This window comes from Homarus americanus, unplaced genomic scaffold (assembly GCF_018991925.1).
Source record: "Homarus americanus isolate GMGI-L3 unplaced genomic scaffold, GMGI_Hamer_2.0 scaffold24922, whole genome shotgun sequence".
NCBI lineage: Eukaryota > Metazoa > Arthropoda > Malacostraca > Decapoda > Nephropidae > Homarus > Homarus americanus.
In genome coordinates, this window is record NW_024722610.1 from 3,917,285 (window position 1) to 3,933,940 (window position 16,656).

The 16,656-nt window shown below is 36.3% G+C and overlaps 1 pseudogene; it reads left to right on the plus strand.

The window, feature by feature from the left end:
* The first annotated feature begins 1,010 nt into the window (after positions 1-1,010).
* On the plus strand, positions 1,011-15,432 carry LOC121862900 (annotated as a pseudogene).
* Positions 15,433-16,656: the final 1,224 nt, after the last annotated feature.

Below are 16,656 nucleotides of genomic sequence, written 5' to 3' on the forward strand. Positions count from 1 at the left end.
ACATTACTGCACCTTACAACGAATGTCTTTAAGCGTAACAAGGTTATTAATACATTACTTCAACATTTGAAAATTTTGAGAGATATAAAGTGACTATTTTTTTAAAGTGACAAGAAGGATATTAAGGAGACGGATCTTCACTATCATCTGCTTCGTTGAACAGCGAAAACTGGAAGACTCATTTCATCAGCGCATGGCTCTGGCGAGTAACTATGTAAAACAAGAAAAAATAATTAAAACCACTTTATTTTATGCGCAGAGATTTAATGTAATTTAAATATTATATACATGATAATTTGATCAGTATAGATTTAGGGTACATTATCGCTTAAGACATTTTTGTGGTATCGCTGCTATCGCATTAACATAGGCCATAACCTGATTCAAACTATTTATTGAGTATACAAATGCAAATATAAGATGAATAATAACAATATTGACATGGCTGAGCCAAGCTAAAGCCTAAGCTGAGCATTCCTGGTGTTTCCTAGCAGATATAACAGACATATTTATTTATAGATACAAATAGTCATAAGTAATATTAGTATAATAAAGTAGGAAAACAATGATTCGCTAATACTTTTAAATAGGCTCACTATTTCCGTAAATATTTGGAATTTTTGATCTCGAAAGTGGGTACTATATTATTGTAGTCCTGCAAAAGGAAGAAAACCCAACGAACTAAACTTATAGCGAGTCAATTAACATTGATATTCATTTCATATTAAATTGATATTTCTATTGTGTAATTAAAAACAGAAACGTAACCGATCACCCAAGCGGCTACCGAGCCGATCAGTGGCAACGGCAAGATTTGAGATCATATTCTGATTTTACTTTAAATACATATTTTCAAATTTGAAATATAAAAGAATTAAATACATAAAATCATAAATCCAGGATAAATGCCTTTAAATACATGAATATATAGGTTAGAATAAATTAATTTAGTTTGTTCCGTACTTCAGTAAACATTATCCCCCTGCCTGACCCACTACTAGCCGCTGAGCTTACAGGTATACGAGATGTCCCGATTGTTGCGGCCGGCCGGAGCTCTGCTCAAAAATTACACCAATAAAACCACTTTAGTGAAGGTGAGTTATTATGAGAGTAGATAAAAATTTTTGAACAAAGTAACAAACAGGTAAATTAGGAACAGTTTGCGTGAAGAGAAAGAAGAAGTCACAACTATGCTCCTGGCACAGGAAGTTGAATCAGCTGATCGAGTGTCTGCTATTTTCCTCTATTAAGGGACATTGATTTAGTAATTCTTAGGTAGTTTTTGGACATATGAGATTCTTAGTGAAATAAATGCACGTTTAATTAAGAGCGTGAGCGATTTCGCCAGCAAAAAAAAAATTGCATGAATTTTGCTGCTTTTATTATTGGAGATAGTTTGGTAAATTTGCTTTAGTGCACACAACTCTGTTAGAAAGTAAAAAAATATGTTTTTCTAGTGTATTTTTGTATGTTTTGATTGGTTTCCGTCCGATATTGCCTGTTATTTTAGTTATCAGGGGGTTTGGGTAGGGCATAACCTAACTTAACTCACTATATGATGGAATCACTTATTTCTTACCTTATTGGCCTGGTTCGTCGTTCGATTCTGAGATTAGTACAGGTGAAGATGGCACTTTTCTAAAAATGTTCCTTTGTAATCACTGACGGTGTACAAACACCAACGTCTCTTCTTTGTCTTGGGAATATGGAATGAGTTACTACCTCACTTCCCACACTGCATGTCTCCTTCATAAATCATCAAGCACATGCGTTCCGATACAAGTCACGCGGCCAATCAAAAGCTTTTTTTTTTGGGGCCACCAATTAAAATGATTTGGAGTTCAATTCGCAGTATTTTTGGTCCAATCAAACTCGATTTTTATTTTGGGTCATATTTCAAAATTCAAATTCAATTCCGACCATGGAAGTCTCATGGCGGGTGCCTTCAATTATATGGAGTTGATTACATTTTGGGGAAAAACGAACAAGCTGTAGCATTTCTTAGATCTTGATGTTCTCCGCCCTATGCAAGCTGCCCGCCTATACCTCTACGAATCAGGCCAGCAACTTGTACTAATCTGAATGCAACGCATCAACCAGAACCAGGCCAATAAGGTAAGAAATAAGTGATTCCATCATATAGTGAGAGTTAATTAGGTTAAGTTAGGTCAGGTCAGGTTTGTTTTTCTAGTGTTTTTTTTTGTATTCCTTAGCCATAACTTTTGTCGTAAAACGCCCCACCATAAACCCCCGATAACTAAAGAACGGGAATTTCCGACGGAAATGAAGTTCAAAACCAATCAAAACACAAAAATACACTAGAAAAACATTTTTTTTTACTTTCTAACAGAGTTGTGTGCACTAATAGTGTCAAGATTTTTTTTTTTTAAGAAATAGGTGGCAAAATAAAATTAATTTAACCTATACGGTAACTTACCTTTTCGTATTGGTACTGTACCCTTATAAACTCTTGTAAAATGCTAAGAAATTTTTTTTGGGCTAACACCAATCGAATTATTCTGCTGAAGAAAAGCCGCTAGTAACCCAAACGGTTGTTATCCTGGTATCTGACTGGATACTGGATATTTGCTATTACCTGGCTAGGTAACTTATCCGGTGCAACCTGCTAATTACCATGAACGACAATGAACCTTCCAAAGTGGGCAGGGCTTTGAAGAAGAGAGAAAATGAGGGGTTAACAGAAAATACAAACCCTGAAAAACCCTACCTAACCTTTTGAACCTACTGTATATTATTACCAATTTTACCAAAGTTCTTGCCATATTTATGTGATGGACTCGGAAAAACTGAACCTGTAAACTTGCTTTCATACACAACCAAATGTGTTTACATTTTGTGGACGTGATCAACGCAGGACCAAGACAACACTATTGATTTAAGTGCCCTAAACACATACAGCATTTGTGGGATTTTATATTCAAATCTCTTATGTGAATTTCACATGATCTGCTGTGACCAATCAGAGGACAGTTCAACTATATTGGGAGATTTTTACGTGCAAACATTTTTTCGAGATGTATTTTGGCCTTCCTCATGACCCAGATGCCCAAAACAAGAAGACACTCTCTGTAATATCTCTGGAAAACCCCCAAAACATTTAAATCACGTTTTCCTCTGTCATCAGTTAAATAGGTAAGCTTTTTATGGTATTAGGGCTTTCCCGGTAGTAGGTTAGGTCAGGTTTTCAAAGGTTTGTTTGTTTTGTTTTAACCCCACATTTTCCCTCCTCTTCAAAGTCCTGCCCACTTTGGAAGAAATCTTTGTCATTGCTAGTGTAGGGGTTATATTTCCATAAATATGCATTTTCCATGGAAACAATGCTTATATTTGTTTGTAACAAGAAAAATACATTTGAAAAACTATTTTAATAATAAATTTCCTGTTATGGTATAAAATGAATCTTGTTTCTCTCTTCTGAAATATCAAGAAAGGTGGAGAAGATTTGAACTTAATTTACACTTGTTTTTTCACCTTGAGTGCAGTGCTATTATCAGCTGTTGATGTAAATGCTAAAAGATGTGTTTCATCGTCATTAATGATTCTAATCCATAAAAAAAAAAAAATATTAATATTTTTGTAAAGATGATAAAATTTGTTTCAATTAATAAATAACTAATAAAGAGGTTTTACAGCAGTTTCCTCATTATTATTTGGTGATTTTGAGCTGGACTGCATATCATTACTTGAGCATTTCCTTAATACTGTTCTGTACTGCCTCAAATGCTAGTCAGCTAGACCATCTCCCACTAATGATTTATCATAAATAATTCCATCTACTTCAGCCGGCAAGATGGCGAGCAACAGCTACCAGTGCAAATTATGAGCAGACCCTTCTTGCGTGCCGGCCACACGAGTCACAGTGCTGGACAATGGCATGCGCGTAGCCACTGAGGACTCGGGCTCTCCCACTCCACACGTCGGTCTTTGGATTGATACTGGTTCTCGTTTTGAGACCGATGCAAACAATGGAGTGGCTCACTTCCTGGAACACATGGCTTTCAAGGTGACATTTTATTATCAAATTCATGGATTTTAATGTGATATAATTAATACCTAGTACCTGGCTTTAGGTTGAAGTAAGTCGTGTATTATTTATGGTTTAGTGTTATGAAGTATCTAGTTCACAGCTTTTATGGCAACATGAAGTGTTTGACTCATGGCTCTTAAGGTATTAGTGTCTGATTTTAGCTTTTTAGGGGAAATGAGGTGTGTCTGAATCATGGTTTTTAGATTTATGTGATTGTCCGATTCATGGATTTTAAGATGACATTTAGTTGCTGATTCATGGCTTGTAAGGTAACATTTTTTATTTCATTAGACTTATGTGATACTTTTTTCCACATTGTTCAGTGGTATGGGTTGTATGAGGTTACTTTGTTTTTTATATGTTTTAATGTTTTTTTTAGATCGCATTTAAGATTAGGCATACCAGCTTAATTAATTGGCCGATTAAACACCCTAATGCTGACCGAACCCTTCCCTAGTATTACTGTGTTGAATCATCTCGTGAAATAAGCTTGGGTGCCTGGTTATTTGGTGATTATAATTATTATATATATATTTTTTTTACACAATATATTCAGTACAGGTAAACCTCTATTTGCTTTGCAATGGGGTTAGGTTCCTAGAAACCCAATCACAAATCAAAGTATCATAAATCAGGTTCATAATAACGTGGGGTTCAATGGAATGGTTCTGGCCAGTTGGACATAAGGTTACCCAAAAATAATCTTAGAATGCTATTAGCACTACTCACAATTAAACAACACTCATCACATCGTTAAGGAGAAGTCTAGTCATCATCACTTGTCCGCTTCAAGGCTAAGAGGATGTTTAAAGTGGAGTGGAGACATCAACCTGAGTCCGACACAGACTTGGATGAATCTGAAGAGTGGGGACTGGAGGTGTAGCTTTTGTACTGGCCTTGAAGATGGTGAGCAAAACACTTGCCAAACATTTTCAAAGTTAAACTGTTCATTTTACTGGCACATGAACATGATAATAATAGAGGGACTTCATTATTTTATGAAAAAAAGAGTAGAAAAGTTGCAATGGAGGTGTGGTAGGGGATTAGTGGGTCATGTTTCTGATCTGATCAATGTCAGGTGGAGGTGGGGTGTCTCATGCGTTCAGGTCACCAAGTGTCAAGGTGGGGGATTGTTGGGTATCATGACCTGAAGAGGTCTTGAATAAAAAATAAATAAATAAGTAGCAAATATATTTATGAGCAGCAAAAATGTGTATAAATTTTTATTCACAACATATGCTCTAGTTGTGTTAAAGAAATGAGTGAGAGGGAGGGAGAGGCCCTCCAAGAATGCAGTCAAGGGACTCTGTCTCTTCCTCACCACCAGTTCCTAACCTAGTGAATAGTATCTGTTCTAATAGTGTTAGAGATAAATTTAATATCATAATGATCCTGAATAAATTCTCTGCAAGACTGTTTTAATAAAAGATCCTTAAATAATTTATCTAAAAGTTTGGTTAAATAAATATATTAAGAAACTAAAGATCTGTACTGTATGATCTGACTTGCGAGGCACATTGTGAATGGAGCTGTGTATCTCTGTGGAGTTTTCCTAGCTGAGCCGTTGCTCTGATGTGAAGCGAGAAGCGTGTATAAATAGTGACTGTGTTAAACTTTCATTTGGCTTTTATTTACTGATTTTAGCATGACAGTATTTTTTGTTGTAATTTATTGGTATTATTTTAATTTATTCCTCACCATTTCCCCATAGGAACTCTCAACATCCTCGTGGCCCCCCCTCAGTTCTCTCCCAAGCCCCTCACAAATGAAATAAACGGTTTTGGTAATCTTCCTTTATTTTAATGTTTACAATCATCAAACAGAATGCATGTTTTGTTACAGTTCAATGGGATGGATGACATTATTTCCTTTCAGTCAGTCACCTGATTCGAGGTTGAGTCACTGATAAAGCACATCTCATGTCTGGGTCCACATGTAACCGGTTTCAGCTTTTATTCTTTATTTGAAGAAGGGTGGAGAAACCAGAAACCTTAAGTAGTAGAAAATGGCAAGAGGACTCAAAGTGCGATCTCTCACTGTATACCATTTCACCAACCACAGTTCATGTATCCACGGTTTTCACTCTGTTTACCATTTCTCCACGGCATGGTTCTATGTCTCCACAGATCAGTTTGGTGTCTTTATCCCTCTTTGGTCTAATGTATTAATCCATAATTGTAAGGAATAAATAAAAATAACATTATTAAAGAAAAGAAAATATACTGAATTGCCAGTTGGGAATCATTTCATAAAGGAGACAGGAGCCTCGCCCTCCCCTAGATTGTAGGCTGACTCCCGCAGATGTAAAAATTATTTTACCTTATGATAATCATTTCTTGTACTTATTTATTTATTTATTTTATTTTATTTTATTTTTATTTTTGTACAATGTTGGTGTAAAAAAAAATAAAACAAATATATATTTATCTACCCGAATATGGAAAAATAACAATAATGAGTTTGGCCTAGTAGGTTAGGGTGATATAGCTACAGGGACGGTCTAATTGAAACATGCCAAGCTCACACACATGTTCACTTCACACACATACACACTCATGCTCTTCATTGGGTATTATTATTTCAGAGCAAATATGCCATTCCTAACGGGATGTACTGTAAAATTTATGATAATGCTATTATGTATTTGACTCAAATTTAAATGTACAATACAAGTATTGTTTAGTGTAAGAACAAGCAACTTAATTAGGCTTTGATGAGTGTTATCTGCAGCCATGGAACCTAACCCCCCTATTTCCCAACCACGGATTTACCAACTGAGGTTTTTTCAGAAACCTAACCCTCACAGTTGGCGAGGGGCTACTGTATATTTTGTTTGGTGAATTAATGTAAACTGTAATTTAGATTGTTGTGTAGAGCATTCACCTGGCCATTAATGAATACTAATGTTTAATTATTTTATGAAGGGTACGTCCAAGAGATCTCAGACGGACCTCGAGCTGGAGGTAGAAAATATGGGGTCCCACCTAAATGCATACACCTCCAGGGAGCAAACCGTTTTTATGAGTGTTTCTCTAATGACATCCAGAAAGCTGTTGAGATACTCTCTGACATCATCCAGAACAGCAAATTTGGAGAGGTCAGTAATTTAAGTTCAGGGTGTATTAAGAAGGAATAACATGTAAGCATAGATATGGAGATGGGGGTGGAGGTATGCAGATATTCTACTAGTGAAAAAGTGTTTGGTCACTTTACTAGTGAGGAAGGTACAATAAATTTACACTTTCTTAAACCATTGAAACCATTGTGTTGGAATGTTTTTTACAGTCTTAATTGGGTTTTAGCCCAGATGTGAAGACCTTTGGTCATTTTGTGGAATATTTAAGCTATTATCTGGTTTTACATATGTTGCCTTTTGACTGAGAGTATTGTGTAATTTGAGAATAGTGCAAACTGAGATTGGAAAAAAAATTATGATACTGGTATTCAAAATACATTTGAAATAAACCATCTGAATTATATGAAAAGTAAATTAAAGACAATAATAATTCTATGCGCATACCGTATTATACACGTATTTTGGGAAATGTAGTGGCAAATCCTGAAAGCATTTTACTCGTCACTTTTGTGGGACATTTGCCATTAATAAAAATAATAAGTAGTACTATAAATAACATTATAAATCATTTTCACAGGCTGAGATTGAACGTGAACGGGGAGTGATCCTGCGTGGAAATGCAAGAAGTGGAGAGTAACCTTCAGGAAGTTGTATTTGACCACCGCTGCAGCATTTTCAGGAACACCTCTTGGACGTACAATTCTTGGACCAACAAAGAATATATAGTACAGGTTGGACCCTGCTAATCCTGGACCTGATATCCGGCAGTTTTGATGGTTGGGGACAGTAATGTTTTACAGGTACAGGTATTAGTAGGCCTATAATATACAATTTTCTCTGCTTTTCTCCATCTACTTATTTCTGTGTCACAGTCCAGTAAACTTGTGCCATAGCACAAATACATTGTCATAAAGAGGTCCAGTAAGCCTTGGCTATATTTATGCTGATGTAAGTTGTATTGGTATTAGTAATAGTACATTTAATGCATTTTGGCTTTTTTTAACCTCGGTTTCGATGGTTCAAATTTTTCGCTGGTCCCAAGCTTCCCGGATTAGCAAGGTCCAAACTGTATCTTCTTAATAATTTCAAATATAATCTTATTAGTCATTCCTTGCATGGTACAAAATCAAGAGAAACACAGCCTTCCTTCAGTTATCATTAATTCTTTCTCATGTCAGATGAGTTCTGTCATGGTATTCACTTTCCACATCAAGGCTCCAAGATATCCATCTGATTTATGTCATATCATATCATGATTTCTTAGCATAATACATAGCAGTATGGTTGTCCCTCAAAACACTGGAGGTCTTGCTGTGGAAGGATAGGGTGAGGGAGTCACTAGTATATGGGGAGGACCAGCAGGTTTTATGTGAATGACCGAAAGGTAATGCTGTGTATGTTCTTTGTACTGGTGGATGATACTAAGGATGTGTGAAGTGAAATGAATATATTAAATGGATGTGAAAGGGGAGCATCAGGAAAGAATGTATCTGTTGAGGCAGAGAGAGTAGAATAAAAACAAAGGAAGGATATTATTGCTCTTTATCTTAGTCATTCTATCAGAAGAAAGAGCGCAAGAGATAAAAAAAAGTGAATTTGGTGCTGTTATAACTAGTTCTCAGATTGCAAGTGTATAAGACTATTTGAAGGAGTTTATATACATTAGGCATGTCTGGGTTAGCCATTTTAGAAACTTGTATTCTTTTTTAATATCATTTTCAGACTTGTTAATCATTGAATACTGATTACTGTACTCAGCACTGTGAATTGGCATGAAGCATTTTGAATGTGTTAGGGTTAAGGAATAATTTTGATAATGCATGTAAGTTAAGGATGGGAAAGAATGTGTTGGTGTTTTGTCTTAATCCTATATCACTTTCTGTACCTGTTTGTCAGTCAGTCTTAAAGTATTTTTTATAATTACTAGGTCCATCAGTCGTAATGACCTGGTAGATTACATCACCACCCACTATAAGGCCCCACGAATTGTGTTGGCTGGTGCTGGAGGCATAGACCATGATTCACTTGTCAAGATAGCAGAGGAAAACTCGGGGTTGGGTGTTGCCTATGCAGGGGATACTCCCGAAGTTGCCCCGTGTCGTTTTACATATGTTCAATTTTTCTCTCCATAATTCCATAACTAAAACAAAGTGTGTAAGGAAAGTGTGATGCCAATGCCTTAGCTTATACCATACAGTTTTGCATTACTATAATGTTTGTTTTTAATCATAAAAATAAATATCTTCAGGCGCTGAGATCCGTGTGCGTGATGACAGCATGCCTTTAGCACATATTGCTATGGCAGTGGAAGGTGCTGGTTGGGCTGATCCAGACAACATCCCACTTATGATTGCCAACACACTCGTTGGTTCTTGGGATCGCACCCACGGTGGAGGTGTTCACAATGCTTCTAACCTAGCTCAGGTATGTATGTACTGTTATCATTTTAGATGTCCTATATTTACATAGTCCATTATACAGTATTTTATTATTTTTAATTGTATATTCATAAAACCTCCTCCAACACGTATTCCTACAGTGCGCTGATTCACCTACACACGCAAAATAAATGCCACACGTAAATGCTGAACACAGAAATTTCAAATTTACGAGATTGTTTACCCTATCTGGTGCTGGATGACCTTTTTAGCCCCTCTCAGCTTATTCCTTGGTACATATTTAGCTAAATACATAGAGACTTAATTCTCCTACAAACTTATGAAAAATATCCTAATTATTTAATTATCATTGTCCCTTCCGTCCACTGAATTCCTTTATTGGATTTATGGTAAAACAAAAAATTAACATGAAACAATATAAACCTAAGCTAACAATTGTGAGAAAGATGGCGCCGCATACTGGCTAGACGGCGATTAACACTCACGCCTAGGGTCCTATATCCTCTCACGCTAACCTGGCCCATAGGCCACGCCTGCCTATAGCTACAAATAACTGATTGGTTCCCTGTCCCCGGGCTGCGTGTAATAGCGTATTTAATCTAAAATTTTATGATAAATATTAAAAATTTTTATAATCCACTCATAACCTCAAATCATTTGCATTGATAGTCCAGATAATTATTTAACATTATTTAGATAATTAGTATGACAAATTGTGAAACACATTTAGTTCAATTATTAGTAGAGAGGTAAACAGAGCCAGATTAGCGGAAATAAGTTTGTTAATTTTTTTCCACCTTAGTAATTTTTCCTACTGTGCATATAACATGTGTGGTATTTCAATAATATCCCTATATGCAAAATCATGTAAGGAATCTAAAGAGCAAATGAAAATATGAAACAGAAGCAAATCCATGTATTTGGTGAATATAATTTGAAATTTATCATTGAATTTTCAATCAACTTATGTTTTAATTATATTAAAAAAATCTTAAATTAATTATATCGATAAAAAAAATGCGTGAGAATCTTGGCTTCCCTCTGGTACCAACAAAGACTCACTGAGATAAATAATACGGGTATACTGTAATTGATTTTAGAAAATAATAAGGCGGCCGAAAAACATTTTATCCATACTATTTACTCTATTTAATTCTGAGTTGATTATCGTTTGAAAATTAGTAGTTTTGTAAGATTTTATTAACCGGCTGTTTAGTTCAATTTGAAAGAGCTATGGTGCTGTAAGAATTTATCAGGTATATTATAATTTCACATGAAATTTAAAAAGAAACGACGTGAACTGAACTGCACTGGGAGGGGGGGGGATATGAGCTGACTGTCAGTTGTTTCTGCCAGTCTTTCAGAATACAATACTTTGATTTTTCAAGATAAAAGATTCAATTAGTCCAATTTATCGAGGTTCTACTGTACCATATAATGAATTTCAATAGTAATTAAATAATGAATAATAAGTATTCACAAGAATGAAGTATACAAACACTCCGACCCCACCCCTCAGGCACCAGAGTATGTAAAATGGTGGGATGTTACCCACAGAGTTATGGGAGTGTCTTTGTTTTTGGTCTTATCCACTTTTCCAGTATGATGGGAGAAGGCATACAGTACATGGGTGAGAATTTTTCTTTTTATTTCAGGCTGCTGTTGTAGGGAACCTTTGCCACTCATTCCAGCCTTCAACACTTGCTACAAGGACACTGGCCTCTGGGGAATATACTTTGTGTGTGAACCACTCAAATTGAGGTAAGGCCAGCGCTTCTGTAAGTACGTGGCAGTAGTTGTTAGTCACCCTAACTTGGTTTTATTTAGCAGATCCTTTTTAACCCTATAGAATATTACTCATAGGGCTATTTAGCTACCTCTAGATTTATGCGATATTTACGTTTTTGGAAATGGTTGTAAACAAGACACGCTAAAACATAATTTCAGAGAAATAAGGTAATGATGAGGAGAGATTTCGTTATTACTGTAATATTCTGCGAACAGAAACCTCAACCCGAACTCCATAGCCGAATTTTAAATTTCTATAATTGTTCCAAAAGCAGAAATAAAAAATTTCCCATCACCGAAATGAGGAATGGGAAGTTTTCCAGGTTCAAGATGATGTAATGGGCAATTACTGGAACTTCTGAGAAAATTTTTCTGTAACCCGGAAAATTCCCGGGATGAGGAATTTTTTTCCAGAAGTACTCTGCATCAATTGTTCTGGCTAGTGGAGATATCACTTATAGTACAGAACCATTCTTAATATTGTTAAAATGAAAAACTACTGTCTACTGCTGAATCTATTAAATTCTATTAAGTAAAAGAAGAAAATGAGACAAAGGTAATTTTAACACACAGACTGTTTCTCCTGATTTCTTGCTGGTGGTGGAGATGGGGGGAGTTATCTGGGTCAGATGACCAGGTTGGTAATGCATGAGTGGGTGTTTAAAATTTTTTCCATAGTGGAGCTTTGAGAATACAGTGTCTTGGTTGCAGTCACTAAGGTTTCACTTTGGGCACTTTGCTTAATTTTTGAAGCAGTATCACATTTTTTGTGCAGGAGTTGCATGAAATATATTCATCTTAGAGCAATGAAATGTGTTTAGGCCTTTTTATACATATCCTTAATCACCTGATAAGATGTTCAAGCAATATTGATAATTTTTATTTACTTTGTTTATGGATTTTTGTGTTTTGGACTAACAAATACACCTTTAGTTTATTTTAGATTTTAAATAAATTGAAATATATTTTTCTGTTGCAGGATTTCATGTATAACTTGCAGTCAGAGTGGATGAGGCTATGTACCAATGTTACGGAGTTCGAAGTGGAACGTGCTAAAAATATTTTGCGGACCAATTTGCTGTTACAATTGGATGGTACAACCCCAGTGTGTGAAGATATTGGTCGCCAGATGTTGTGTTATAACAGGCGCATCCCATTACATGAACTTGATGCTAGAATTGAGGTAAGAATTTTAAATGCTTTATCTATGGATTAAATATTTTTACATTGATGTAACTTGAATTTGACTTAAGGGAATGGAGTGTCCAGTAGACAAACTGTTGGTGTGCATAAAGGCAGTGTCACACGAGCGCCTAAATTGATGAGCAAATTTGGCAGTAGATCAGGAGATTCCAGCCAGTGTTCTCGGTTTCTTTCAACTCTGACCTGTTGGTTTTCACTTGCCTGAAATTGGCAGTACTCCTGAGTTCAAAGGAGATCCACTTAGATATTAACTTAAAGTATTGTTTATTTTTCATATACAGTACATTAAATATTTTATATGTCCTTATTATGAATTTTAATATCACAGGACATGTAATAATTTATGAATGCATATTAATTGTGTGCTCATAGATTTGACAGGACTGTTTACATTTTGCTTTGTAGGCACTTGTGCTCCTCCTAGCAAGCCGTGGATGAGTTTACAGACATTTTGTTTCTTGCCTACGCTTGATAAACTTTAGTTGGCACAGTAATAGGGTTGCCGTGACCCATCTTGATTGTTTCTCTGTGGTGCTGGAATTTGACTCGCCTTGTGAGTGCTTGTAGTACAGCACTGTACTAGATTTGCCTACTGGCGTGAAAACTTGCCAGTTTAGGTGCTCGAGTGATGCTGCTTTAATAGTATAGGGGTTCCCAGGTTACGAACATCCGTTGATACAAACGAGGTCCCATAAGGTCAATTATTCTAATAATCCGACGTAGGTACAACTGGTTCGTAGTTCAGTATTAACGTACAAGAACTAGTTTGTGTGGCATGGCGGAGTGGCAGGTGGGGAGTAATGCGTCGCCCAGCCACACACCTAGAGGCAGCGTCAGTACGCCTTACCTTCACCTCGGTAACGTGTGTGATCAATTGCAAACTGTCATTTTTTGCTTATAGTTTAACTCTATTTTTCTGCCCTCATCATGGCTTCCAAATGCAAATCTGATGCAAGTGATAGTAGTGCATCCAAGAAAAGGAAAAAAATTACAATGGAAGTGAAAGTTGATGTAATTAAACGTTCTGAAAGAGGCAAAACACCTTCAGTCAGTCAACGATCAGAACAATTTTGACAGACAAACACACAATTTGTGAACATGCAAAAGGATCTACACCAATGCATTCAACTGTGATAACAAAACAAGGAAGTGGATTGATAATTGAAATGGAAAGATTGTTTGTAATATGGGTGGAAGATCAAAATCAACAGCATTTGCTTACAAGTCTAGCCTTGATCCAGGAAAAAGAAAGAAGCTTGCATGCTAACTTGAAGGCTACACATGGTGAAAGTGATGGTGAAGATTTTTTCACTAGTAGGGGCAGGTTTAATCGATTCAAGGTAGGGCAAATTTATATAGCATTAATGTGCAAGGTGAATCTAGATGTACTGTATAAAAGAACTTAAGCTATGATATAGTGCACATTGGGTATGTGTTCCGACTTAGAACGTCCTCGGGAACGGAACTCATTTGTAACTTGGGGACCCCCTGTGCAGGCATCCCCGGGGTTACAAAGGGTTCCGTTACTGAAAATATTTCCACATCACAAAATTCCGTATCATGAGACCATTTGCTCATTGACTCCCATTATATAAATTGAGATACATTAAAAAAAAAATTTATTGCAGCCCAAAACATAGCTCATATATGAATGAAAATAGACAAATACAATGATTCATTCATGATGTCACATGACTAAAAATGCACATGCGTTCTTGAATTTAACTCACCAGAAAGGATGCCGAGTGCTGCTAGAGGTAGTGAGGTGAGGTGGTGTGATCAGAGTTACTGGGAATTTCCTCATTATTACATAAAGTTTAATGTCCAACGCAATTCATTTATGGAATCTTTTATCACCACTACTTTCACTTGAACTTGATTGTCTTTTTCCCACTCATCTTGATTAAAGGTATGCAGTAACACAGATGCATTACTGAATTTAAACTGGGAAAAGAATTCAAACTGAACAGTGCCATTGTTGTTGTGGCTGCGAGCAGCTGGAGAGCTGAGCTGCTCGCCCGCTGTCATGTAGTTACCGCCAGAATCCGCACGAAATACGTTTTGTAATTTCAGCAAAAATTTTTTGTTCTATATTGCGATTTTTTTTTTAAACTTAATAAATTAACCATAATTCCGTAATGGCAACAACAATCCAGTACACAGATGCAAAACTGAATACAAGCTGGGGAAAGAATTCAAAATGAGCAGTACCCGTGTTGTGGTGGTTGCTGGCAACTGGGGAGGTGAGTGGCCCACCAACCATCTTGTAGCTGTCACCAAGATTTCACACGAATTAAATTTTATAATTTTGGTGAATTTTTTATTATATATCACGATTTTTATGTTTGAAAAATTTCAAAAAATTCCACCAGGGCGAGTATTTTGTCCGTCTTGCAAAGTTTTTTTGTCATCATTTCAAAATTCCGTATTGGTGAATTTCCTTAACCCGGGTTTCTGTATAGTGGGGGTTGCCTGCAATGAACTTCTAATGGATGATGAATATTTTAACTTAAGGAATATATATTTTACTGTCTAACATAAGTTACAGATGTTGATTATGAAATTTGTCTTTCAGGCTGTGGACGCAGATGTTGTACGAGACACTTGCTACCGGTACATCTATGATAAGTGCCCTGCTATTGCTGCAGTTGGTCCCTGTGAGGCACTTCCTGACTACAATCGCATTCGTTCTAGCATGTATTGGCTAAGAGTGTAAAAGTCCTAAAGAACTCCAATAAGTTAGAAAGTTGCATCTTATCATATCTTTCAAAAAGTGTACTCATTTGGTTTTTCACTAGTAAATTATTATCGAGTCAAGATTTTGCATGTGGGACTGCATGTCTTGTGTACATAAAAGAATATTGTACATAAATACATACTGGTAATTATGAATTCCATAAAATAAAAGATTCATATGTTATTGTGTTTATATTCCCAACAGCTGCCACTAACGATTTCAGAGATATTCCCTACAAGTGTCAAAAAGTCACTAAAAAATGAAAGTGTTAATCTAACCTTTTTTTACAACTTTTTTCGCATGGAAAGACCATGAAGTTTTGAAATCTGATACAAAGCCTCAGAAATGTGAATTTGGTGTAGAAATTTGATTTTATGATTTTCTCCATGTTCAATTTTGCATGTACAGTGACATAGGTAACTTGATAGTTCAGTGAACCACTGAAGATTTGGACCCGGTAAATCAGGATTTCGGAAGATTCGGACAAAATTTGGGGGTTCCGGGGGCTAAGAAGCATTCTTAAATAGAGCAAAGATCATCTTAGGCTCGTGTAACTAAAGGTGACGGCACACTGGACACTTTCTTCCAAAAATGTTGCCTGTTTTGCTGGCCAATGGCCTAAACGCCCAGCAAGCAGCACGATTTTGCTGTTGCTAGAAATGGACAACGGTTTGGCAGGGATCTTTGCTGGGTGGATTAGTGCTCAAATGAGCTTCATATAATTTCAAGTAAAATAAAACAAATCATGAAACAATAATTTACAATATAGCACATAAATGGTGACATAATTCTATATATTCATCACATTAAAACTTCTTTAGTATTATTAAATCATTATTCAGGGTGTAATTTGGCCAGCCAACCGCTACCACTTTTAAAGAAGCTTCACAATGCACCCACTGTCTTTTCTTCAGTTTTTACAGATGCCTCACTTGCTTCAGCAATTGAAGAACTATAACAATCCTGCAAGGCCTCAACTGTTATAACGGGATCCATGGCGAACCTCGTCCAGACGCTTTGTTGTTATTTTCATTGCTTTGGGCAGACTCGCCAACAAAACATCCCAGTGTGATGCAAAATGTCCCTTTGTTTTGCTGGCCACACCATGTTTGGAGGAAAGTGCCCAGTGTGCTGCCACCTTAAGATGTCAGCGCAAGGGACACAGGTGCCCAAGGCGGGAAACATAAACAGAGTTGTCAATTGCTGTTTGTGGGAATATAATTTAATTCACTCTATTAATGATACAATGTTTCTTATGTTATTATAAGTAAGTGCATGGTTTATATAATTTGTTTACCACTGTGCCTGTCACCATTTTCAAATTAGACTACAAAATATGTATTTCGATCATACGCCTGGCAACGGGAGCAAGTGAGTGACAACTGGTTAGAGCATCATCTGCTCT